This window comes from Dipodomys merriami, unplaced genomic scaffold (genome assembly GCF_024711535.1).
Source record: "Dipodomys merriami isolate MVZ:Mamm:240054 unplaced genomic scaffold, mDipMer1.0.p SCAF_71, whole genome shotgun sequence".
NCBI lineage: Eukaryota > Metazoa > Chordata > Mammalia > Rodentia > Heteromyidae > Dipodomys > Dipodomys merriami.
In genome coordinates this window covers 1182880-1206502 of record NW_027206302.1, presented here as the reverse complement: position 1 = coordinate 1206502, position 23623 = coordinate 1182880, and the positions used below count along the sequence as shown (strand labels likewise).

The following is a 23623-nucleotide window of genomic DNA, read 5'->3' as shown; positions in this document are numbered from 1 at the left end:
GAGAACAAGGTAGAGCTAAATATACTGACCTTATTAAGGAAAACAATCTTATTTCTGCTAGACATGAACACACACAAGTACATACACTAAACCACTCATTACATACACATACACATCTTACATAAACTATACATACCCTCCCATACATAAATATACAGGAAAAACAAAGGAATATACAGAAAAAAAAAAACTCTGGAGGGACAAATGTCAATAATGGTTTGTTCTCTGGCTAGGTAATTAAAACAAAACAAACACAAACAAAACTTCAAGGATGTTTTGTCAAGGTACAGTAGTCCCTGCTACTTGGAAGGCTGAAGCAGAGGATTACAAGTTGACACCAACCTGAGCAACATATTAAGACTCTGTCTTGGGGTGGGGGGTGCGCTCAGTGGTAGAGTGCTGGCTTTGCATGCATGAAGCCCTGGGTTCAATTACTCAGTACTAGATAAACAGAAAAAGCTGGAAGTGGCACTGTGGCTCAATGGTAGAGCGCTAGCCTTAAGCTGAAGAGCTGAGGGACAGCGCCCAGGCCCAGAGTTCAGGCCCCATGACCAGACCCCCCCAAAAAAACAAAACTAAAACATAATAAACCACAACCAGACCAAACATGAAAACATAAAAGAAAAACAACCTCTTCCTTCCCTCTTTTCCCTTTTTTTTTTGAGACATGATCTATCAGTGTAGACCAGGCTACCCTTAACTTTGGATTCTCCCGTGTACTCAGGAAGTACTGGATTGCAGGTCTGCACCACTATACTCAGCTAAGAAAAGCTTTGACATTGAGATTAACATAATCCCTTGTCCCTTTGCCAGGTCTTCTGTTTCCTTCTTCAGAGTGGAGCCAATTCTCAGGTCCTCAATATCTGTGAGTAACTTGGGGACTTTTTTTTCATCACATGAGCTTCATTTTATTTATTGTATTATTTACTGCCAGAACTAGTGCTTGAACTCTGGGCTTTTTCCTCTCAGCTGGCAGTCTGCTACTTGTGCCATAACTCCTCTTCTGGCTTTTTGCTGATTAGTTAGAAATGTTTTGTCTGCTTGGCTGGTTTTGAACCTTGATCCTCAGACCTCAACTTCCTGAGTAGTTAGGATTACAGGCATGAGCCACTGGCACCTGGCTACCTGGGCTTTAAGAAGAGGGCTAACATTTGATAACTTCTAAGGTTTGTTCAGAAATTGGTAGTTCGGTTTCTCTCCTACCAAAACTTGTGAGAAGAGGGGGAAGAGCAGGCCATCTCATTCCTATTACATGAAGATGGCTGACAAGGCCCCGTTTATTTTTCTCTCTTGTGAATGTGTTTGCATTTTAAGAAAAGATGACTTGCTAGCTTGGCTTTCAATCTTCAAATCTGCAGTTTCTATGCATATAAACTGAGAATGGGTAAGAATAGGTTGGGGAGTGGGGGGAAGAGTCAGACCAACCATGATAGCATCCTTAAAAACATAGCAGTAGCCAGGCACCAGTGGCTCAGACCTGTAATCCTAGCTACTAAGGAGGCTGAGATCTGATGAGCACGGTTCAAAGAAAGCCGAGGCAGGAAAGTCAGTGAGACTCTTGTCTCTAATAAACCACTAGAAACTGGAAAGTGGCGATGTGGCTTAAGTGATAGAGTGCTTGCCTTGAGCTAAAGAGCTGAGGGGTAGTGCCTAAGCCCAGAGTTCAAGCCACAGGACCAACAAAAAAAAAAAAAAAAAAAAAAAGAAAAAGAAAAAGAAAAAGAAAGAAAAGAAAAATAAAACATAGCAGTTGTAAGTTAGGATCACTGATGTGACAAAACCTGAAGATTACCACTAAGGAAATTACCTACCCTTTGAGGGGGGAAGTGATGTGTTCTGCACTATGGCGGTGAAGGAGTCCGCTCAGTTTCACAGTGTGACCTTGATTGCCCCGTTTAACTTGGTGCTTTGAGGGCTCCATGTGTAGAAACATTATCTGGTCAGAGCTTATATTAAACATTTATACAGGCACAGATAACCTACAGTCACCCTGAAAGCAGTTGTCATAATAATGAATTTACACTGTTAAATCAGCATCCAGAATGTTGTAGATTGCAACCACATGATTGAGGTGTTGGGCTCTGGAAAAATACTTGCTGGGTATGAATTCTCCTGGAAAAATACGTGGAATTCAAATCTTCCTTTATTGTGTATTATCACAGCTGAGGAACCTGGTCAAGTGGCTTTGCTATTACTCTCATAAATTCGGGTAAGAATAGGATAATGTAAAATGGCAATAATACTACCCACTTCCTGATATATGGAAATTAACTGATCCACATAAAGGGTTTATTTATTTATTTTATCTGTCTTGGGGCCTGAACTCTGGGCCTGGGCACTGTCCCTGAGCTCTTCAGCTCAAGGCTAGTGCTCTACCACTTGAGCCACAACATCACTTTTGGCCTTTTCTGCCTATGTGGTGCCGAGGAATCAAACCCAGGGCCCCATGCATGCAAGGCAAACACTCTACCACCGAGCCACCCTCCCAGCCCCTATTTTATTTTGGTGCTAGTTGTTAGGAAAATGGAGGAGAATGGAAAAGGAATAGATTAGACTCAATGCTCAGTACTGGGGCTTGGACTCAGGGACTAGGTGCTATCTCTTAACTTTTTCACTCAAAGCTGGTTTGTGTTCTACCTCTTGAGCCACACCTCCACATTTGGCTTTTTAGTAGTTAATTGGAGATAAGCATCTCATAGACTTTCCAGTCTACTTGGCTTTGAACCATGGTCCTTAGATCTCAGCCTCGTGAGTATCTAGGATTATAGGCATGAGCCATTGGTGCCTGGTTCTACATAAAGGCTTTAGAACAGACCCTGATACATAGTAAGTAGTTGATAAATGTTAGGGGTGAACATTGTCATTACTTCCTAATCCTTCTTAGGATGTAGGGAGATTTACTCTTCACTTCCCAACAATTCTATTTTTGTTGTTGTTGTTGTTGGTCCTCTGGCTCCAACTCTGGGCTTAGGCACTGTCCGTCCTTGCACTCTTTAGCTCAAGGCGAGTGCTCCACTGGTTGAGCCGCAGCACCACTTCCGGTTTTCTAGTGGTTTATTGGAGATAAGAGTCTCACGGACTTTCCTGCCCAGGCTGGCTTTGAACCGCAATGCTCAGATCTCAGCCTCCTGAGTAGTTAGTATTATAGGCATGAGCCACTGACGCCTAGCTAACAATTCTAGTTTTAATTATTAATATACTCTTTGATATTTTCTTACTGCCAAACAGGGAAACTGAGTCACAAGGTATTAAAGAAGACTTAATGAAACCAAGAGGCAGGGTAACACCAGAGGTCCAAGTACCAGCATGGACTCCACTGTTGTTTCCTGGCACTGTTTTGGCCAGATCCCTGTCCCCCACTGGCCTCAGTTTCTCCACTTATAAGATAGAACAGGAAGCTGAGTCTCCATTCTCACTTTTTCCTTCTTTGCCAGTTCCTAAAGTATTGTGTCTGGCTCAAATCCAATTACATCTCAAGTATTCTGATTGTCCATGGGCCTCCCTGGAGAAGGCCAAGGCCTTCCAGTCCTCTCAGGCTTGAGACAGGCATAAACAGAAGTTTTCTAGCTACAACTGGAGCCAGGAGTGCAAGCTCTCCACACAGGACCCAGGATGGGGTCGTAAACTCGGACACTCTACCAGAATCTACACAGGGAGCTGGAGAGGCTTGGAGTTGAGGAAGTGGCTGAGAACAGGGGCTTGCTTTGGATCCCTCAGGCTTCCTGTGCAAGCTGATCTTTGAGGCCAGGGTTGGGTAGGGTTGTGAAGCAACCAGGAAGAACCAGAGAGCCCCCGCCCCTAGTAAAAGAGAACTCTAAAATTCCGGAAGAGAGATTAGAGGCAGGAGATGGGTGGGGCTGTGAATCAGTACATTCTTTCTTTCTTCCTTCTGCTCCTCCTCTCCCTCCTCCTCCCCCTCTTCCCCTCTTCTTCCCCTTCCTCCTTCTCCCCCTGAGTTATCACTGAGGGTTGGGCCCTCTCTTGGCCTTCTGCTGACTGGTCCACTGCTACAGTACAGATGAGACAAGCATTGCTAGGCAGAGCCTCCCATGCCCCTCTGAACTTTGTAATAATCTGGATCGTTTATTTTGCAGCTCATGACCCCATTTGGTTGCTGGCAGGGGAATTTTAGTTGTTTCCAACTGGGTCCTTTCCATAAGAGTGTTTCCTAGGCCTGCCTGAGCATTAGCAAATAGAATGATTTCTTTTTTCTCTTCTGCCTTCTTTCTTCTTTCTTGGTGCCATGGGGGGGGGAGGGGGATAGGTGGGCGGGGGGTTCGAACTCAGGGTTTGGGTACTGTCCCATAGCTTTTACCTCAAGTCTGGCATTCAACCACTTGAGCTCTACTGCTGGCTTTTGGTTGGTTGACTGGAGATAAAAGTCTCATGGACTTTCCTCCCTGGGTTGGTTTGGAGCGTCAATCCTTACAGTTCAGCCTCCTGAATAGCTAGGATTACAGGCATGAGCCACTGGCACCCAATTTAGCTCTGATTTCTTAAGCAGGGCCTCACTATGAGGCAGTGTCAATTGCTCTTCCTAAAAAAAGACTAGTGTTAGAGGTAGGGAATATGAAGGTTGAGGGAAGACAAGGTAACTTTCCAAAGGTCATCCAGTGGCAGAGCCAGAAATAACCCCAACTCTGTTGGTTTTCCACTATGCCCTGCCTATTCCTTTATTTTAGATCACTGAGTTTTTTTGTTTCTGGGGGCAAGAAAGTAGCATTTATATGCTAGCTACTTTAAATACTGTGTCCTTAATTTGATTTTTTGCATTTTTTTGCATCATATAAATAGATGTGTTCACCAAGTCCACAGTGATGCAGGTGAGGAGAGTAGAGGTCAGGAATTTTAAGTCACAGCGCTGAGATTTCAGTGTAGTCATCTTACCAAGCCTATGCTCTTTCCAAAACCACAGCTAATGTCTTTAGAGTGCTTGACAGTTTACAAAGCACTTTCAAGCTTTTCATTTCAGAGCTTTCATTCCCATATGGCAGACAAGGATACAGGTTCACATTCATGAAAATATGTAAGGTCACAAAGCTAATAGTGAAGAGCCGAGTCTGTAACTTTATTTATTTATTTTTATTTTTATTTTTAGGTCCGGTTGTGGGGCCTGAACTCTGTCTGGGCCTGGGCGCTGTCCCTCAGCTCTTCAGTTCAAGGCTAGCGCTCTACCACTTGAGCCACAGAGCCACTTCCATTTTTTTATTTTGCTTATGTGATGCTGAGGAATTGAACCCAGGGCCTCATGCATGCAAGGCAAGCGCTCTACCACTGAGCCACCTTCCCAGCCCTGTAACTTTATTATTATTATTATTTTTTTGGGTCCAGTCATGGGGCCTGAACTCTGGGCCTGGGCACTGTCCCTCAGCTCTTCAGCTCAAGGCTAGTGCTCTACCAATTGAGCCACAGCGCCACTTCTGGCTTTTTTCTTTTTGCTTATGTGGTGCTGAGGAATCGAACCCAGGTCCTCATGCATGCAAAGCAAGCGCTCTACCACTGAGCCACCTTCCCAGCCCTGTAACTTTATTATTTATCTCTCTTTTTTTTTTTTTTTTTTGGTAGATCGTGGGGCTTGAACTCTGGGCTTAGGTGCTGTCCCTGCGCTCTTCAGCTCAAGGCGAGTGCTCTACCACTTGAGCCACAGTGCCACTTCCGGTTTTCAAGTGGTTTATTGGAGATAAGAGTCTCACAGACTTTCCTGCCTGGGCTGGCTTTGAACTGAGATCCTCAAATCTCAGCCTCCTGAGTAGCTAGGATTACAGGCGTGAGCCACTGGCGATCGGCTTTTATTATTATTATTTTTTTTTGGGGGGGGGGGTCCAGTCATGGAGCCTGAACTCTGGGCCTGGGTGCTATCCCTCAGCTCTTCAGCTCAAGGCTAGCGCTCTACCACTTGAACCACAGTGCCACTTTACAGCTTTTTTCTTTTTGCTTATGTGGTGCTGAGGAATCGAGCCAAGGGCCTCATGCATGCAAGGCAAGCACTCTACCACTGAGTCACCTTTCCAGCCCCCAACTTTTATTATTTATCTCAAACAAGATCAAGATCAAATTCTTTATCCTCCAAACTTTGTGGACCACTCAGTTCTGGCATTACAGGTGTGTACCACCATACCTGGCGCCTCATTTATTTTTGTCTAGTCTCCTGATTAGTTTAGATTACAGACCCTGGTGCTACCTGGCTCAGCTAAAGCCTGAAACTTTTTTTTTTTTTAAAAACTGATACTAGAGCTTAAACTTAGGGTTTGGCCACTGTCCCTTAGCTTTTTTCACTTAAACCTAGTGCTCTACTAGGTTTTTGGTGGTTAATTGGAGATAAGACTTTCCTTCAAGGGCTTGCTTTGAACCATGATCCTCAGATCTCAGCTTCCTGAGTAATTAGGATTACAAGTGTGAGCCACAATACCCACTTAGAGCCTGTAATTTTAAAATAAATTCTGCAAAGACAGTCAAAAACTCATTGAATTAATTCACTCCATGGTGCCAACTAGCATTCTAATAATTATAAGATTAGTTAATATTTATTGAATACTTACCATATGTACACTAACTCCTTTAGTGCTCAAAAGACCCTATTTTTTTTGGGTCCGGTCGTGGGGCCTGAACTCTGGGCCTGGGCGCTGTCCCTCAGCTCTTCATCTCAAGGCTAGTGCTCTAACACTTGAGCCACAGTTCCACTTCCGGCTTTTAAAAAAAATTTTTGCTTATGTGGTGCTGAGGAATCGAACCCAGGGCCTCAGGCATGCAAGGCAAGTACTCTACCACTAAGCCACCTTCCCAGCCCCTCAAAATATCTTATGTGGTTAGTAATATTACCCTTTTTATTTTCTAAATTAAGAAAATAAGAATCAGAGAGCTGAAGTAATTTTCCAAAGTTACACAGCAACTACGTGGCAATGAATGATACATTGATCACTGCCACCTACCATTACTTCTTTCTCTAACTGCTGTGTGTGGCAGGCCCACACAGCTCCTGTTCCCAAAGAGCTAACGCTCTATAAAATCAACCAAAAATACAGCCAGCTTTGCCTCACAGGGGTGCTGGGAGGATTAATAAGCTAATGGCACTTGGAATGCTTCAGCAATGGCCTTGAATAAACTTAGGGCACTAAAGTGTGAAACTCTTTGCCAAGGGTGGTTCATACTTTAACAAGGCACCTGCAGCCTCAGTTCCTGATCTTTGGTGTGGAGGAAGTAGAATCACATTACTGCCTTCCTTGGGAAACCATTTGGATGTTTGAGATTAGAACACTTCTCTGCTTGCATGGGGAAAAGTAGCCTGACAGTCTCTGGGGTCTTTTTCTAATGCTTCACAGAAAGCTTTTCAGTTAACACTGTTGATGGGGCACCAACTGTTGATGGAAGTCAGAAATGTTAACATGGAGATGATTTGGGCTCCAGTTGCAGACAAACCTGGGCTAAAGGCAACTTCTGTCATTTCCTCTCTCTAAAATAGGGTAATGATAGCTTCCTCACAGGAGTATTTTGAAGCATAAACTTGATCATGTAAACGTACTTCATGCAGGGCTTAGAATGGATGGTTAATAAATGGCCATTATGGTTATCTTTATGTTGTCATGTTATTTACTGATATTTTAGGGGTAGCCTGAGAGCCAGATGGAAGGAAGATTCCTTTGTTCAACAATCTACAGAATTCCCCTAAGCAGATCAGTCTAAGAAGAGAAGCATTTATGATATGTTAAGTGCTGGATATGGTAGGCCTGAGGTGTTTTGAGAACTTAAGGGCAGAATCAGTAACTAGTAGAGGCAACCAAAGGTTTGCAGGGGAAGTGCACCAGTAGGTGCTTTCAGGAAGTGGGAAATGTTGCTGGGAGGCAGGTAGATGCCAGCGCTCCTCACCAAAAGGCCTTGATTCTAATCTCTGGCTCCTCAAGGCCTCTCAACTCCCACACAGCCCAGCTAGTCAGCCTTGCCCTAGAATACCCCCTCCTGGGCCACCTGCTGGTGGTAAACATCCTGAGCTCTATGCTGTGGCTAAAAGCCCGCTGAGTCATAAGACCTTTTTCCTTTCAGCGTTAAGCTCTGACAGAATATTTTTGGTCAGGAGTGATGCTCCCGGTCTACCTTGTGGGGAAAGGCTAAGGTTGACTGACCACTGCTTTTCCCCACAGGGCAGGATGAAGGTGTATGGTGATGTCTGTGGAGAATGGCAGAAGAAAGGGGGCCTCTTATTTCCTTGTAGTTAGGAGCCAGTTTTGATCAGGTAAAACTCTTCTGGGGCGATTAGGGAGCACCGATGTTCTGCCATACCTCCAGCACCCTCCTCCCTTCCTCCCAGACCAGTCTTCATGGCCTTTAGTTACTGCCATCTGGCAGACACCCAAACTAGTTTCTCAACTCACTGGTGACCACATTTTCCAAACCAAAACTCAGGACACGTGATCTGGTAAAGAATTTCTGACCAGCTTTAAAGTCAAAAGATAAAAAAAACCCTTTCCACTAGAAAGAATCTATAATAATCAGCACCTTTAAAGTGGGATGTTAGATGAGAAGTCTTGAAACAGCCTCCCTTACTTTTCCTGTGTGAGCTGGTCCTGGGGCTTGAATTCAGGGTCTGGTTTGGGCGCTGTGTCCCTTTTTCATGCCACACTAGCTTTCTACCATTTGAGACAGCTCCACTTCTGGCTTTTTGTTGTTGGCTAACTGGAGATCAGAGTCTCAAGGATTTTTCCGCTTGGTTTGGCTTTGAATCTTGATCCTTAGATCTCAGCCTCCAGAGAAGCTAAGATTACAGACAGGAGCCTCCAGGGCCCGGCTGACATCATCTTTTTAATTAGGCATTTTTTCCCTTCATATTTTATATTCCTGATAAGATGAAAAATGCCCCATGAAGTAGATGGCTATTGTTTCCATTTAACAGTTGAAGGTACTTAGGTGAGGAAATCACTCAGCAAGTTCAACACCCGAAGTCCGATTTGGGGACTTATGTTCGGGCGAGTGCTGAGGTCTGTGTTTGTCTCATGGACAGAGATGGGGGCTGGGAAGCAGCGCAGAAATATCCTCCGCGAAGATCCACACGCCATCTGAGGCCTCCAGCAAGGGCAGCCAAGCGCTCAGCTGCCCGGGTTCCCACTTCTGAGCTGGAAACCGCCAAGCCCAGGCCTCGGCCGGCCGCCACGCAGTTCCACCCGGAACAGCCTCGGGCCTCCCCACCCGGGAGCGGGAAGAAGCACCACGACCCTGGGGGGCATTCCGTGGCCACAGGCCAGAGCCCCAGCCCAGGTGGGGATGGGCGGGGCGCAGCGGACGCGGCGACTCCCCAGGCCGCTGGCGTTCCCTCCTCCTTCCCCCACCCCCCTCCGGTCACATGGGCGCGCCTTCCGTCGCCTGGAGTGCCGCGCGGAGCAAACCACGAGGAGGAGGAGCGGGGGAGGCGCCGAGGGCAGTGGGTCAGCGCCCGCGGGGTAGGTGGGTGGGACCAAGCGCTCCGCGAGCGGTCGGCAGCCAGTCAGCGGCGCCGAGGGCGGGCAGACGGCGGCGCGCGCCGCGCCCCGCAGCGCCCCCTGAGGGGCGGCGGCGGGAGCTGGTTCCGGCTGCGCGCGCAGCGGTGGCGGCGGCGCGATCAGCTAGGCTGTAACCGTCGTCTGTCCAGAGCGGCCGGAGCGGCAGCGGCGGTGGGGTACGGCGCGAGGCGACGCCACAGGGCAGCGGCGGCAGCGGAGGCAGCGGCGATAGCAGCAGGAGACGCAGTAGCGGCGGCAGCAGTAGCAGCAGCAAGACGGACTCGTGGACACGCGCCGCCGTTCTCGCCGCCGCCGGGCCGGGCCGGGTGTCGCGCGCCGAGGCTGGGGGGGAGTCGCCGCCGCCGCCACCACCACCGCTACCGCCGCCGCCGCCGCCGCCGAGGTGACTGAGGAGAGAGGCGCCTCCTCGCTCCCGCCACCGCTGGACTTCAATGCCCAGTCCCCAGCTCGCCAGCGTGAGTGCGCCCCTCCCGGGCGGCCCCCGCGCGGCGGCCCGGGCCTCGAGGCCGGGGATGGGGGGGGGGACGGGAGGCGCCGCTGCCATTAGAGCAGGCCCGAGACACGTCCCCGGAAGGAGGGCCCAGCTGGGCCGGGCCGGGCCGGTGCCGGGGAGCGCGGCGGGCAGCAGGCAGCGCGAGGGTGGTGAACCCACGGGGTCGTGTGTGCGGGGGGGGGGGCGTGAGTGCGGGGGGAAGGTAAGCGCGAAGTGCGCGTGGGGAGAGCATAGGGCAGGCTGCGGGACTGGGGGACCGTGTGTGTGTGTGGGGGGAGGTAGAAGGTGAGCCGCGCATGGACGGGGTGCAAGGGTGCGCCCGCGTGTGTCCAGCGTGAGAGCAGGCGTCCCGGAGGCCTTTCACTCGCTCTTTGTGTGTGTTGGAAGTGAACCTTGTTGTCTTGAGGGAGGGAGTTTCCTAACCCTGGATCATTTTTATCTCTGGCTGCTTGCGATCAAGTTAAAAGGAAAAGAGGCTCTGTCCCAACACAGTGATCTGGGACTCGGGGAGATCCTCCCAACCTAGAAAGAATGTGTGCGGCATTCCCCCCTCCCCCCCCCCTAATTCCCTTCGACCCCCTCGTTTCATAAAGTTGACATAGACTTCCAAGGTGTATTTGCTTCGAATCTTAACTTGGTTTGAGAACTCTGAGAACTAACAGAAGCTTGACTCTTGCCCACGGTGCTACTTTCCTTGCCTGTAGAGAATTTAGGAGCACCGTCTCTTTTGTAAAGTATTGCTAATATTTTCAGGTAAAAGATATTTTACTTTAGACAAGCAGAAGTATTCTACCCTTTGGAGGAAGGCTCCTAAGAAATAATAGTATAGCGTTGTTGAAGCAAAAAGAAACCACCTACAGGGTTAGTTGGTTATTTTCTGGAATTTGTCACGAATACTGTAAAAAGTGACTTTAATTCTAGCACCCCCGAAGGTATTCAGCAAGTGCTTGTGAGTTTGGAGTCACTAAACTACCACTGCTGGATTAGTGTATGCTACTTATTCTAATGGGCAGTATTACTAAATAGTTTCAGACAGGAAGTGAATCGAGTTATATGTTACATTTGCAAAAGGAAAGTAAAGATACCGAAGGACACATTATTAGGGCTACAGAATCACTTGGCAGCATACCATTGTATTGGTGAGAAGTTGCCAGGGTTCTGATACTGACATTTCTAAGGTTTCCTATTGAATGGGCTAGCCTGTGCCATGGACTTTTTCCAGTGCTATGGAAGTATGGATGCCTGTGAGGAGTACCTTGGTGTAGGGATTTTATTTGTAGTCTTAGAAGATAAAATCTCAAAGAAGTTAGGAATAAGTGGTTCAGGCAAAATCTTTGATACATAATTAGAAGTTGGGAATTATATTTCCCATAAGAGTGTTCTTGATATCTGGGTCTGGGCACTGTCCCTCAGCTCTTCAGTTTAATCACCAGCATTCATTCTCTGCTTACAAAATAATGTCATATTTTGTGAAGGGAGGGATTAATTAGTATTTTTTTTATAGTTTTTCACAGGCACTATTAATATGATAGATATCCTTGTTTGCATTTATTTGGCACATTTTGAGGTTAAGGAATTTGTTTTAGGTCATTTGGTTAATAAGAATTTGATTAAAATTTTGCCTGACCCAACAGACCCTGATTTTCCCACCAAACCATACCAGCCTCTCAGGTTGGTTGAGACCTCTCATCCATACAGTACCCAGAAGCTGTGCATATAAGTGTTTGGAAATAATGGAGAAGACAATGACTGAGGGTAGGGATGGTTTGGGAGATGCTGACTTGAGGCTCTTTGAGGCTTAAATGTGGGAGGAGATTATGCTTTGAAAACTCTATTGGGGCCTCCAGGTATGTGCTTTGAGACAGTTTTTATGAGGCACCTGGGATGTCTAGGAGAGGGAAGTCTGTTAAAAGAAGTGCAGCAGCCTTTTATATCATTTTGGTTTTTTGGGGGGAGTGGTGATGGTGGAAAGAAAATACTAGAGCTAAGAGTCAACTGGAAAGTTGCGACTTAATGAAAGTTTCTCAGTTGAGATATATGGGTTGTTTAAAATCAGAAGACATTTATTTATTTATTTATTTATTTATTTATTTATTTATTTATTTGGGCCTGGACACTGTTCCTGAGCTTCTTTTGCTCAAGGCTAGCACTCTACCACTTGAGCCACAGTGCCATTTCTGGCTTTTTCTGCTTATGTGGTGCTGAGGAATCGAACCCACGGCCTCATGCATACAAGGCAAGCACTCTTACCATTGAGCCACCTTTCTAGCCCATAAGGTAGTATTTTATTTTATTTATTTATTTTTGGTCAGTCGTGGGGCTTGAACTCGGCTTGGGTGCTGTCCCTGCACTCTTCAGCTCAAGGTAGTATTTTAGACCACCTTTACAAATGAAAAAATAATTTAGAACTGCTGAAATGGGTATTTTCTGACTCAGAACAGTAAAAGCCAGACCACTCCCTCATGAGTCAGTAAAGTAATATTTAATTTGAATGAACCCAAGTTTATAGGCAGAAGCCATTTACAACATCATTGAACTTTGGTGGCACTAGGGAAGAGTAAATGTATGCCTAGGCATATAGTTGTTTTTCTTTGGTTGGTCATGGGGCTTAAACTCTGGGTGCTGTCCCTCAGCTCTTCAGCTCAAGGGTAGCACTCTACCACTTGAGCCACAGTACCACTTCGGGGTTTCTGATGGTTTATTGAAGATTACAGACTTTTCTGCCCGGGCTGGCTATGATCCGTGATCCTCAGATCTCAGCCTCCTGAGTAGCTAGGATCACAGGCGTGAGCCACCAGCACCAGGCTACTGTGAAACTCTTTTTTTTTTTTTTTTGCCAGTCATGGGGTCAGAACTCTGGGCCTGGGCACTGTCCCTGAGCTCTTCAGCTCAAGGCTAGCACTCTACCACTTGAGCCACAGTGCCACTTCTGGCCTTTTCTGCTTATGTGGTGCTGAGGAATCGAACCCAGGGCCTCATGCATGTAAGGCAAATGCTCTACCACTGAGCCACCTTCCCAGCCCCTACTGTGAAACTCTTATCTCAATTAACCACTAGAAAACTGGAAGAGCACTAATGTTGAGCAAAAAAGCTCAGGGATAGTTCCCAAGCCCTGAGTGAGTTCAAGTCCCATGACCAGAAAAAAAATGTGAACAAGGTAAATTGGATTTATTTTTCTTTAGTTAATTTTAAATTTACTTTATTTATTTTTGTGAATTAAATGCTAGTGGCATCTGTAATCCTAGTGACTCTCAGGAAGCTGAGATCTGAGTATCACACCAGTTGGAAGCTAGCCTGCAGGAAAGCCTGAGACTTACTTCCAGTTAACCTTCCATTCCAGTTAACCTTCCAAGAGCCAGAAGTGGAGTTGTGGCTCAACTGGTAGAACACAAGCTTTGAGTGAAAAAGCCAGTCAAGAATTCGAGGCCCCTGAGTTCAAGCCTTAACACACACACACACACACACACACACACACACACACACACACACACACACACACACACACACACACACACACACACACACACACACACACACACACACACACACACACACACACACACACACACACACACACACACACACACACACACACACTTCCTTTGTACTTTGGATTGAACTCATGGCCCTGAGTCATGCTCTACTATTGAATTATATTTCAGCCATTTTCTTTTTCTTTTCTTTTTTTGGTCAGTTGTGGGGCTTCACTCAGCTCTTCAGCTCAATGCAAGTGCTCTACTACTTGAGCCACAATGCCACTTCCGGTTTTCTAGTGGTTTTTATTGGAGATGAGAATCTCATGGACTTTCCTGCCTGGGCTGGCTTTGAACTGTAATCCTCAGATCTCAGCCTCCTGAGTAGCTAGGATTACAGGCGGGAGCCACCGGCGCCCAGCCCCAGCGTCCTTTTGTCTTTTAATGGTTTTGGTTTCTAATATAATCACAGAGCACTATAATTTTGAGGTGCAAAGTTGAGATTCAGTAGGAATTTAGTTTCTAGAGCTTGTGCTTGTTCTTTTGTTGAAATGTCATGTTGGTAACCAGTGAAGCCTCTCTGGACAAAGCATTTGCAAATAGGATTCAGAGGAACAGTATATACACTTTTGGCTATTGCTCCTGGAAGAATGAAATTTCAGTAGGAATAAAATAAGTCATTTCTCCTTCCCCTCTAGGTATTGTTCTATCAATTAATACAAATTTGTGGACTAGATCTTTAAATTTTGGGAGACTTTTCTGATTGGGGATCTTTAAAATTTTTGAGTAACAAAGTCAGAATACATAGTTTTGGTAGATGTAAGGAGTATAGTAATAGTAGAGATCTGGTGGTCTTGAGATACTCGTGAAGTCCAGTATCAATCTTCAGTACTTCAGGTTTCACTTTCTTTTCTTTATATTATTCTTGTGCTAGATAATGAGTTATCACATTTAAAATGCAATCCTAAGTCATGTTCTTTTAACTATACACATAAGAAAAAAAATATATTTTTTGCTGGTTGTGGGGCACTGTTCCTCAGCTCTTCAGCTCAAGGCTAGCACTCTACCACTTGAGACACAGGGCCACTTCCAGCTCTTTTGCTTATGTGGTGCTGAGGAACCCAACCCAGGGCCTCATGCATGCAAGGCAAGCACTTTACAACTGAGCCACCTTCCTAGTCCCCGCCCCCCCCTGCCCCTTTTTAATGTTTAAAAAAGGCTTAAAGTACTTAAATCCCTGTCATGAACAGTGGATGCCACCAAGTATAATTACTTTGCCAAATAGCCATTTGAGTCTGTTAGTCTTAAGTATTAGTCTTTCATTCATTTGCAGGTTCAGAATTATTATGTATGGTAGGCTAGGTAAACTATTAAGTGTTTGGTAAACTGAGTGCAATGGCTTATACCTATAATCCTACTACTCTACAGGTGGAAATTGAGAAGGTCATGGTTCCAGGTTTACTAGCACACAAAGTTCAAATCCTCCCCCCCCCCCCCCCCATCTCAACCAATAAAAAAAGCTGCTGACTGTGCCTGAGAAGCATAAATAGGATCTCTGTCCAGGCTGACCTGGGCATAAATGTGAGACCCGTAATGAATCAAGGTTTGATTTTAGTGCTTGGCTCAAGTGGTAGAGTGCCTGCTTGCCAAGCAAAAGGCCCAGAATCATTTAAAAAAAAAAAAAAAGGTGGTGGTGAAGAAAGCTACAAGCTGTAGCTTTCTTCAGCTATCTATCTGTATCCATCCTAGCTCTTTGTTAATTAATTAATTTCTGTTGGTCCTGAGGCTTGAACTCAGGGCCTGAGTGCTATCCCTGAGCTCTTTTGCTCAAGGCTAGCACTCTATCATTTTGAGCCACAGCTCCACTTCTGGTTTTCTGGTGGCTAATTGGAGATAAGAGTCTCACAGACTTCCCTGCCTGGGCTGGCTTTGCACCAGGATCCTCAAATCTCAACTTCCTGAATAGTTTAGGATTTTAGGCATAAGCCACTGGCTCCTGGCTCATTAAATTTTGTGCTTGAATTCAGGGCTTGGGTTCTGTCCCTTTACCTTATATCACTCAGGCTGGCGCTTTTCTACTTGAGCCACAGCTCTACTTAAGATTTTTTGTTTTTAGTGGTTAATAGAGAGTCTCAAGAGATTTTTCTGCTCTGGCTGGCTTTGAACCTCAATCCTCAGATTTTAGCTTCCTGAATAAGATAGGATTACAGGCATGAGCCACTGGTGATCAGCACATTATTTGTTTGTTTGTTTGTTTTCTTTTGGTCCGGTTGTGGGGCCTGAACTCTGGGCCTGGACGCTGTCCCTCAGCTCTTCAGCTCAAGGCTAGTGCTCTACCACTTGAGCCATGGCGCCACTTCCGGTTTTTTCTTTTTTGCTTATGTGGTGCTGAGGAATCGAACCCAGGGCCTCGTGCATGCAAGGCAAGCACACTACCACTGAGCCACCTTCTCAGCCCAGCTCAAGTTATTTGTGTTATTTATTGAACCACATTTTCTAGTTCAGCTGACTTCTGGACAGTTTCTTGGGACTTGATGCCTTACAGAATTACTTGGTATAGATCTAAAGTGGGTGTTGTATGTAAAACTTGTGCTCCTTGGAGTTGCAGAGTTTACACTGAGCCAGAAATCCACTCCCTTAGTACCTTTACGAAAGTAGCCACACCGAGCCACTATCCACTTTCACAGATTCCCATAGTTAAGTTGACTTAGGTGAGAAAAGTTTTTCTTGTGGGCTAGGAATATGGCTTGGTGGGAGAGTACTTGCCTAGCATGCATGAAGCCCTGGGTTCCATTCCTCAGTAATATATAAACAGAAAAAGCCAGAAGTGGCACTGTGGCTCAAGTGGTAGAGTGCTAGCCTTGAGCAAAAGAAGCTCAGGGACAGTGCCATGCCCTGAGTTCAAATCCCAGGACTGGCAAAGAAAGAAAGTTAGTTTTCTCTGCATTTATTCAATTAGTTTAGATTTATAGGACACCAAAATCTTGGCTAATAAATGATTTTGAGCTTGCATACTCATTATGCACTTGAAACCAGGGCCTTGTGTTCTTGTCTATCTTTTTTTTGGGGGGGGCTCTGGTTGTGGGGCCTGAACTCTGGGCCTGGGCACTGTCCCTCAGCTCTTCAGCTCAAGGCTAGCACTCTACCACTTGAGCCACAGCGCCACTTCTGGCTTGCTTTCTTTTTTTTTTTTTTTTTTTTTTTTTTTTGTCGGTTGTGGGGCTTGAACTCTGGGCCTGGGCACTGTCCCTCAGCTCTTCAGCTCAAGTCGAGCGCTCTACCACTTGAGCTACAGCGCCACTTCCGGTTTTCTGGTGGTTTATTGGAGATAGGAGTCTCACGGTCTCTCCTGCCCGGGCTGGCTTTGAACCGCGATCCTCAGATCTCAGCCTCCTGAGTAGCTAGGATTACAGGCGTGAGCCACCAGCGCCCGGCTGGCTTGCTTTCTTTTTGCTTATGTGGTGCTGAGGAATTGAACCCAGGGCCTCATGCATGCAAGGCAAATAAGTGTTCTACCACTGAGCCACCTTCCCAGCCCCTTGCCTATCTTTTTATGGGTTGTGCTCTACCACCTGAACTGTGCAGTGGCCAGTGCAGCTTTTTTTTTTTTTCCTGGTATTTGGTGATAAGAGTCTTACATACTTTTTTGCCTAGGCTGGGTTCAAACCAAGATCCTTAGATCTTTGTCTCCTAAGTAGTGAGGATTACTGGTATGAGCCACCAGGGCTTGGTGAGCTATATATTTTTTTGTGACCTTGAGTACATGTTTTTTGATTGTAAACACCTCTTTCTTACCATAGGTTCTATTAACACTGTCTACCCCAGGTTAAGTGATCTAGAAATGAAATTTTGCCATTTGTACCTATTTTTTTTTTCTTGTGGGTCATGGGCTTGAAATAGGCCTGGGTGTTGTCCCTGAGCTCTTCAGCTCAAGGCTAGTGCTCTAACACTTGGGCCACAGTGTCACTTCCAGCCTTTTCTGTTTATGAGGTGCTGAGAAATTAAACTCAGGGCCTCATGCATGCGAGGCAAGCACTCTACAGCTGAGCCACCTTCCCAGCCCCATGTACCTAAATTTATATTGTACTACGCTGGCTTTTTAACAATATAGAGAGGGCTGGGAAGGTGCCTTAGCAGTAGAGTGCCTGCTTAGCATGTATGAAGCCCTGGGTTTGATTCCTCAGTACTATATAAACAGATAAAGCCAGTACTGGTGCTGTGGCTCAAGTGGTAGAGTGCAGGTCTTGAGTAAAAGAAGCTCAGATATAGCACCCAGTCCTTGAGTTTAAGCCCCAGAACTGGCAAAAAACAAAACAAAACAACCCCCCCCCAAAAAAAAAAACTGTAGAGAATTTTAAGATCTGTCTTTCTTTCCTGGTTGGACCTGGTTTGAAAAAAAATATTTTGAACATTACAACTTTTTTTACCTTAGAGAAGTGGTGTATTTTCATTCCTTTCTTAGTATTTTTGGTTTGAAATTTCATTTTTCCAGAAGATGTTAGTTTTTTTGGCTTAAAATACAGATATGATACATTTATTTTAGCAGATCAGATAAGTTACTTTGTATTTTTATTTCTACAGTGGTCAAAATGTTAGCTCTTAACAAATGTATAATTTGACAAAAATTCAAAATCACCATCAAGTTTGCTTTTTTTCTATTTGTCATTTAAGTCATCCCCCAGCCCTAAATGAATTATTTTTTCCAGTGCTTTGCAGGAAACATTAACTAGGTTGTATTATCACTGTATTTGTGAAGTGGATTTATATATATTTAAATTTTACTGTTTTTAGTAGTAGAGAAAAATGGTGTGTTTTATACTTTCCATTATTGGTGAAAGCCTGTCACGAGGGACAGAAGGATATGAGTCATTAATAGGATTTGTCAGCAAATTGAGAAGGATATGACAGAGTAACAATAGCTGGTTATGACAGTATTCCTTTTTTTTTGTTGTTTTTTTTGGGTCATAGGGCCTGCTGAACTCTGGGCCTGGGTGCTGTCCCTCAGCTCTTCAGCTCAAGGCTAGCACTCTACCACTTTGAGCCACAGTGCCACTTTCGGCTTTTTTCTTTTCTTTTCTTTTCTTTTTTTTGCTTGTGTGGTGCTGAGGAATCGAACCCAGGGCCTCATGCATGCAAGGCAAGTGCTCTGCCACTGAGCCACCTTCCCAGCCCCAATGAGTACATTTCTTGTTGAACATTGTTACTCCCTCTTTTTCTTCTATTATCCCTTCTCTTCCCTCACCTCCTCTATTTTTCCTTCCTGTGAGATTCTTTTTTTTTTTTTCTTTCTTTTGGTTGGTTGTGGGGATTGAACTCTGGGCTTGGGCGCTGTCCCAGCGCTCATCAGCACAAGGCAAGAGCTCTATTGGTTGAGCCACAGTGGCACTGCCAGTTTTCTGGGGTTTATTGGAGATAAGAGTCTCATAGCCTTTCCTGCCCACCCTGGCTTTGAAACGTGATCCTCAGATCTCAGCCTCCTGAGTAGCTAAGATTACAGGTGTGAGCCACCAATGCCAGAAATTCTTTATCTCCAATTAACCAGAAAAGCCAGAAGTGGAACTCAAGTGGTAAAGTGCTAGCCTATAGAAAAAAGCTCAGGGACAGCACCTAGGCTGAGTTCAAGCCCTAGTAGTGGTGTTAAAAAAGAAAAGAAGAAAAAAAAAAAAAAGCAAATATCGATCTTTTAGGGTGAAAGGTAATTCAAATGTAAATCATAGACTATTCTGCTAACATTCGTTTTCTTCTGGTACTAGGAATCAAACACAGAGTTCTGCTCATGTTACTTACACTAGCTCTGTACCACCGAGCTACATCCCTAGCCCTTGGTTTTATGAGACAGGGTTTTGCTTTGTAGCCCAGGTTGGGCCCCTGATAACCTCAGTCTCTTGAGAACTGGGATTCCAGGCATGTATACCCAGCTAGACTATATACTTTTTTAATGAGATGGGTTCATTTGGAGTTAGTTGTTCAGTAGAATTTAGTTAAGCTAATTTCATCTGTTTATTGGGAAAAGTAATTCATTTATCAAATAAGATTTTTTTTTGGGGGGGGGTGTCTGGTCGTGGGGCCTGCACTCTGGGCCTGGGCACTGTCCCTCAGCTCTTCAGCTCAAGGCTAGTGCTCTACCACTTGAGCCACAGGGCCACTTCCAGTTTTTTCTTTTTGCTTATGTGGTGTTGAGGAATAGAACCCAGGGCCTCAGGCATGCAAGGCAAGCGCTGTACCACTGAGCCACCTTCCCAGGCCTCAAATAGGATTTTTTTAAGTTGAGAGAATATTTTTGTGTCTTTGGTAATTATGGAGTTGCTCAGATCAAAATAAGCACCATTAGTTTGACAGTATTTACTCTCTTTCTAGTCTTGTCAAAATCTCCCAAGTTTTGGGACTGGGAAGGTGGCTCAGTGGTAGAGTGCTTACCTTGCATGCATGAGGCCCTGGGTTCAATTCCTCAGCACCACATAAGCAGAAAAGGCTGGAAGTGGTGCTGTGGCTCCAGTGGTAGAGCACTAGCCTTGAGCTGAAGAGCTGAGACAGCACCCAGGCCCAGAGTTCAGGCCCTATCACTGGCAAAAAAAATAAAACTCCAAGTTTTCTAGCCAAAGACAAATCGTTCTCAAATGATACTACCATTGTCATTTGCTATTCCTTCTAGTTTTTGTCATAAGAAGTTTATCTTTCCTCACATTCTTATGTAATATGCAACATTTACTTTAATCATACCACTTTAAAGGTTGTGAATATTACTGCATTTTGTGAAAATGAACATTATGCTATCATTATTGGATGATTAGTAGGTAGACAGAATATTTAAAAGGTCACTAGCAGCTTACACAGAGACTGTAAAGTATTACATGATTTATAAAAAGCAAGCTTAGGGCTAGATGCAGTGGCTCATACACATAATCCTAGGTATTTCAAAGAGATAGAGATCAGAAGGATTGAAGTTTGAAGCCAGCCTGGACAGAGTTTGAGATTGAAATTTGAGGCCATATCAACCAACTTTCTGGTGTGGTAGTCCAACCCTAGGTAAAACAGACCCAAGACCCTATCTGAAAAACAGCTAAGGCAAGAGAGAAGAGGGGTGAGGGGAAAGGAAGTGAAGTGTAATTTACTCAGTTTTAGGGGAAACTAAGACCAAAAATATCCTAATAGCAAAAAAAATTCTAGGGCTCAGACCAATTAATACTGACAAGGTATTTTGGGGAGTGTTTATTCTATATCCTCTATATAGAAATCTTCCCTTTCCCTTTTCAGGAATGATAATGTACAGAATATATTTTGTTCCATTTCACAAAACGGGAAATGAGAATGTTAAACTATTAAGTTCTGAAACATGGTATGTTTTTAAATAATGCTAACAATAACCTGAAAGTTTTTGCTTTGCATGCTGCTCCTGAACTCTGTAGGGCATTTTGAAAGGTGATTCAAATAATCTTTTCCAAGTATCTGTTTTGCAACCTCAGGGAGCTTGCAGCTGTTATACTCATTTTAACTGTCCTGATGTAGCCCAGAAAACACTTCAAAGCCATGTTGACAGGCTGAATCAGGTGTCCTTTGGCTTTTTAACTTCTAAATTTGCTTTGTTAAAGTTCAGAATTTTAATTTTATTTATTTACTTACTTGAGGCTGAGGTTAAACCCAGAACCTAGAGCATGCTAGAAAACAACCAGTGAGTTATATACCCAGAACCCTTAAGTGTATTTCTAGCTGTATGTGTATATGTGTACACATATGAGCATGTGTGCCAGTTCTCTGGCTTGAAATTGACCTGGGTGCTGTCCCTCAGCGCTTCAGCTTAAGATGAGCACTCTACCATTTAAGCCACAGTGCCACTTCTGATTTTCTGATAGCTTATTGGAGATAAGAGTCTCATGGACTTTCCTGCCTGGGCTGGCTCTGACCCATGATCATCAGATCTCAGCTTCCTGAGTAGGATTACAGGTGTGAGCCACTGTTGCCTGGCTATATTTATTAATGAAATAATGGATTCAATAAGTAAATCTTAGGTTAATGTATGTACAGTGAGATTGGAAACAGGATTAAAATTTAAATTGTTTTCCAGGAAAATTAGTCTCATTTAAGGAAAGAAGGATGAAAGGAACAAGGAAAACAAACATTAGGACTTAATATATGGGAAAGTTGCCATGATAGAAAGGAAAAAATGTGCTTAACTGAATAGTAAAGAGACTTGGGAGACTTAAAATGCTCATTAAATACAGTCTTTAAACATAGAGCCCCTAGAAGATAGCCATGAAACCTTTGTCTGGAAATGAAAGTATAGGAGAGTAGAATCAATTGATTAGTCATTTAATGTTACTAAAAAGATGAACTGAAAACAGCCGAGTGTCGGTAGCTCACCTCTGTAATCCTAGCTACTCAGGAGGCTGAGATCTGAGGATCATGGTTCAAAGCCAGCACAGGCAGGAAAGATGCTTAGAAACCACTCAGAAAACCGGAAGTGGCACTGTGGCTCAAGTGGGTAGAGCACTCACTATCCTTGAGCTGAAAAGCTGAGGGACAGAGCCCAGGCCCAGAGTTAAAGCCCAACCACCAACCCCCAAAAAAGGTTAACTGAAAACAATTAATGTCTAGTGTTAGGATTTTACTAAGTAGTATTTTTAATATTATTAACCAATATAATAAAAAAAAACAGTAATAGTGAAAATTGGCCACTGTGCTGTTAACTGCATTTAAATTTTATTTATGAAAGGAATTGTGACTTCTTTATTTTTTTATTTTTTGTCGGTTGTGGGGCTTGAACTCTGGGCTTGGGCACTGCCCCTCTGCCCTTCAGCTCAAGGCTAGCGTATTACCACTTGAGCCACAGCGCCACTTCCGGTCTTCTTTATTTATTTATTTTTTTTGATCTGGTCGTGGGGTCTGAACTCTGGGCCTGGGCGCTGTCCCTCAGCTCTTCAGCTCAAGGCTAACGCTCTACTACTGAGCCACAGTGCCACTTCCGGCTTTTTTTTTCCTTTTTGCTTATGTGGTGCTGAGGAATTGAACCCAGGGCCTCATGCATGCAAGGCAAGCGCTCTACCACTGAGCCACCTTCCCAGCCCCACTTCTGGTCTTCTAATGGTTTATTGGAGATAAGAGTCTTGAACTTTCCTGCCCAGGCTGGCTTTGAACCTAGATCCTCAGATCTCAGCCTTCTGAGTAGCTAGGATTATAGGCGTGAGCCACCGATGCCAGGCTTATTTCTTTTCTTTTCTTTTCTTTTTTTTTTTTTTTGGGTCCAGTCGTGGGGCTTAAACTCTGGGCCTGGGCACTGTCCCTGAGCTCTTCAGCTCAAGGCTTGCATTCTACCACTTGAGCCACAGCGCCACTTCCGGCTTTTTTCTTTTTGCTTATGTGGTGCTGAGGAATTGAACCCAGGGCCTCATGCATGCAAGGCAAGCGCTCTACCACTGAGCCACCTTCTCAGCCCCAGGTTTATTTCTTTTAAGGTGAGGTTTAGCTGGACACTGATGGCTCATGCCTATAATCCTAGCTACTCAGGAGGCTGAGATCTGAGGATCAAGATTCAAATCTAACCTGGACAGGAAAGACCAAGACACTCTTAACTCCAATAAACCATCAGAAAACCGGAAGTGGTATTGGGGCTTATGGTAGAGCGCTTGCCTTGAGCTGAAGAGATGAGGAACAGTGCCCAGGCCCAGAGTTCAAACCCCATGACTGACAGAAAAAAAAAAAGATGAGGTTTATTTGGAGAATTGCTAGTCTTCAGAGGACAAATAGTATACAATATTGAAAAGTAATATTGCCAAGTGTGGTATGAAAATACCACAACATTTGTTTTACCGTTATTTGTAGAGGTGGAAGTGGTTAGAAAAGGGCAACTGCTAATTAACAGAGTACTGCACAAACCTGAAAAACACTCTTCAGTTGTGTGGGTATAGGACCCTCAGGACTTTAGCAAATAACTCACTATTTTTTAAAGCAGATGTGATTATTGGTTGTTTTCCATTCTTTTCTGAGAACTATGCCTGTGTATATTCTAATAAAATGTTTGAAGACATTTTCTTACCATCAAGGTCATACTTTCTTTTTATAGAACTTATTGATTTCTGAACTGGAACTTGATTCTCAAGTTCCCTCCTTAAATGAAGAAGTGCAAAAGTGGAACTAACCAAGGGAATAATTGTAAAAGTTGTTCTAGGTGCAGT

General features: G+C 44.6%; 1 protein-coding gene across 1 annotated transcript in view; it reads left to right on the top strand.

Moving 5' to 3' along the window:
- The first annotated feature begins 9553 nt into the window (after positions 1 to 9553).
- Positions 9554 to 23623, top strand: part of Ptp4a2 (protein tyrosine phosphatase 4A2) — a 41214-nt gene continuing 27144 nt past the window's right edge. Inside the window, exon 1 of the mRNA XM_070008852.1 lies at positions 9554 to 9943. The gene's annotated coding sequence lies outside the window, so the exon portion shown is untranslated. The remainder of the gene's footprint in view (positions 9944 to 23623) is intronic.